The following is a 3,683-nucleotide window of genomic DNA, read 5'->3' as shown; positions in this document are numbered from 1 at the left end:
TTGATTAGATAGGAAATCCGGGCTAACAGTGTATACACAATACAGGATCAGTCATATAAAACACCAATATTAGTGACATCGAATAGCGAATCTTCTCTAATACCAGATGGTGTAAAAGGTCATTGATCCACATCTTAAAGGTTGGGGGAAGTTTCTCCTTCTACTTAAAGAGTATTAATCGCCTAGCTATGAGAGATGCGAAAGCTATCATATTCTTTGCCTGGCGGTTAAGGTGAGTGTCTTGTTGAGTTATTTCAAATATGGCAGTGATGGCAGAAGGTTCTATAGGTACTTGTAAAACATCTGAAAGTTTTAAATATTGACTGCCAGAAATTGTCTAGTTTTGAACAAAACCAGAACATATATGAGAGGGTGGCTGGCATTTGTCTGTACCGATCATAAATAGGATTGATGCTAGGTGTGAACTTTGCTAGTCTCACTTTAGACCAGTGAAGGCGATGCATAACCTTGAACTGGATAACTGTGTGTGTGTGTGTAGGCAGATTTAAGAGGAATGTATTCTATCTAAAGCTCTTTCCCAGATCTCCTCAGGAAGTTTGAACCTTAATTCGCCCTCCCATTGAATCTTTAATGAAGTCAAAGGCTTCGAATTATATGTATTTAGTAAGGATTATATTTTCCCAATAGTCCCTCTGGAACCTGAATTAAGCTTCAGAATGGAATTTAAGAGGGAGTTGGGTGGCTGGGATGGGAAGTGAATAAATTATCTTGATATAAAACTACAGAGCTGCAAAAATCTAAAAAAAATGAGAATTAGGGATGTTAAATCTAAGCATGAATTCATCAAAGGATGCAAAAGTATTATCAATGAATAGATTCTTTTTTGTGGCAACTCCTCTATTAGCCCATTCATGAAAAGCACTGTCTATAATTGATGGCATGAACTGGTGATTTTTTATTATAGGAGCACAAGTGGGCAGATCCCTGAGAGAAAAACCTTGTCTGAACTGTGTCAGAATTCTAAAAGAGTGTTTCACAATTGGATTTAAGGTGAATTTAGATATAGATTCCAAAAGAGGAAGTTTTGAGCAGAATAGTGAGTGTAAAGAAGTATGAAGACAAGAGGAGGATAGTGTCATCAGATGGAGAATCTTTCCAAAACAGCATAGATCTAATGTTGGCAGCCCAATAGTAAAACTGAAAGTTAGGGAGGGATAATCCTCCATGTTGACGATGCTGTTGTAAGATCCTTTTCCGTATTTGAGTGTTTTTCTTATTCCATATAAATCCTGACACCAAATTTTCCACTGACATAAAAAATGATTTAGATAAGTGTAGGGGAATGCATTGAAATATATAAAGAAATTTTGGCAAAACATTCATTTTAATTATGTTAATTCTGCTGTAGTGACAGGGGGAGTAAACTCCAACGTTCCAAATCTCGCTTAAGGTGGGTTAATAGTGGTGAAAAGTTATCTTTGAATATATCTTCAAAGGCATGTGTTATCCAGATTCCTAAGTATTTAAATTTCTGTGGACTGACTTTAAATGGGAATAAACCAAAGTCAGTTTGCTTAGCTGCTGTGTTCACTGGCATCATTTCACACTTTTGCAGGTTAATTTTGTATCCCGATATTTTGCCGAATTCTTCAAGCAGGTTCAGGGTATTTGGTAGACTAGTTAAAGGATGGGACAGATATAAAAGCATATCATCAGCATACAGGGACACCTTATTATCCAAATCACATCTCCGTATTCTCTTTATATTAGCGTCAACACGTAACGCTAAAGCCAATGGCTCAGGGGCGACAGGGGACAGGCCTGTTGGGTGCCACAATGGAGAGGGAAGTAACAAGAGAGGTTGTTGTTTGTCCGGACAGCTGCTAATGGAGAAGAATACATAACTTTAATCCAGGAGATGAATTTTTCACCAAAGCCAAATTGTTTGAGAGTATGGAAGAGATAATCCCACTCCACCCAATCAAACGCCTTCTCAGCATATTAAGCGCCTTCTCTCAATATTAAATAGGCGTCTAATGTTAAAATAGGAGTGACGACCTTTAATAAAGCCTGTTTGATCGTCAGCTACAATTGAGGGCAAGACCGCCTCTAAGCGGCAGGCCAGCATTTTAGAAAGGATTTTACTGTCTACATTTAAGAGTGAAATGGGACGGAATGAGTTGCAATCCAAAAGGTTTTTATCTTTTTTAGGAAATGACCGCTTGTCGCATAGTCAGAGGAAGGGAACCAGTGGCATGTGACTCCTCAAATACAGAGAGCAGGATGGGAGAAAGCTGGTCTGCAAATTTTTTAAAGAATTCACTCGGGAACCCATCGGGGGATTTTCTAGTTTGCATGGACTTGATTGCATTAATACAGAAAATGGTTTGCCTAGTTCGGATGCAGTTCTGTTATCAATTGTGGGGACGTTTATTTTCCTGAAAAATTAATCAAATAAAGCGTGGTCGCCAAGGGATTCACTATCATACAGCTTTGAGTAAAATCTATGGAAACATGAATTAATCTCACTATATGCTTAGTGTCCGATTCATCATTTATCTCAGCTATAGTCCTATCCACGGTTTTCTGGTGGAGCTGATGGGCAAGAATCTTCTTTTCACCACATTCCTATGCTTTACTCTGTGATTTATTTATTAGGTTTTCAATGCGTATTGTTGATAGCAGGTTGAACTCTGTTTGAAGAGTTAATCGCAGTTTGAATAAATCATTGGATGGGGTGACAGCAAGTGTAGTATCTAATTTGAGAGTATCATTTGTTAGCTGTTCAAGTTTCATATTGTGACATTTTCTTTGTTGTGTGCTATATAATATTATTTGTCCCCTCAAGTACGCCTTCATGGATTCCCACACTGTTAAAGGAGACATTCCTGGGGTCTGGTTATGTTCGAGGAAGAAAATTATTTCAGAAGAAATAAACTTAATGAAGTCTTCATCTGAAAGTAGTAAAGTATTAAGACGCCAGGGGTGATAGTTGGCATGAGAAATTGGTATACATAAAGTCATCGACAAAGGGGCGTGATCTGAAATAATTATAGCTTGATATTCACACTTTTGTTATTAGTGACAGAAAGCTTTTATCCAAAAAGAAATAGTCTATGCGGGAGTATGTTCCGTGGACCGGAGAAAAGAAGGAGTAACTTCTAGCTGTAGGATTTTGAAAGCACCAAGCATCAGCTATACCATTCATATTAAGAAAAAGCTGCAGTTGAGAGGCCGCACTGGATTTGGACGCAGTCCTAGACGAGCTACGGTCCAGAATAGGTGATAATGTGCAGTTCATATCTCCTCCGAGGATAAGATAATGTGTATCCATGTTGGGGATATGAGCAAAGAAACTTATAAAAAAAAGAACTATCATCCCAATGTGGTGCGTATACGTTGGCCAGGACAACCGGTGTGTTGTACAGCCTGCCCACTACAATTATGTAACGCCCTGAGGAGTCTGTTTCAACCTTTGACATAACAAATGGGAACTTCTTATTAAAGGATGGCCACACCTCTAGATTTGGAATGGAAATTAGAATGATATGATTGTCCAATCCATCCTCCCCTCAGTTGAAAATGGTCAAAGGTTCGGAGATGTGTCTCCTGAAGAAAGGCAATTCCCGTCTTTAATTTACTCAAATGAGCAGAGGTGGGTAGAGTAGCCAAAAATTTTAATTCAGAAAAATATGACTCAAGTAAAAGTAAAAAGTAGTCAT

Source organism: Morone saxatilis, unplaced genomic scaffold (genome assembly GCF_004916995.1).
Source record: "Morone saxatilis isolate NCDOM2014 unplaced genomic scaffold, NCSU_SB_2.0 Contig18, whole genome shotgun sequence".
In the NCBI taxonomy this organism is placed as follows: Eukaryota; Metazoa; Chordata; class Actinopteri; family Moronidae; genus Morone; species Morone saxatilis.
Note: the sequence above shows the minus strand (reverse complement) of the source record.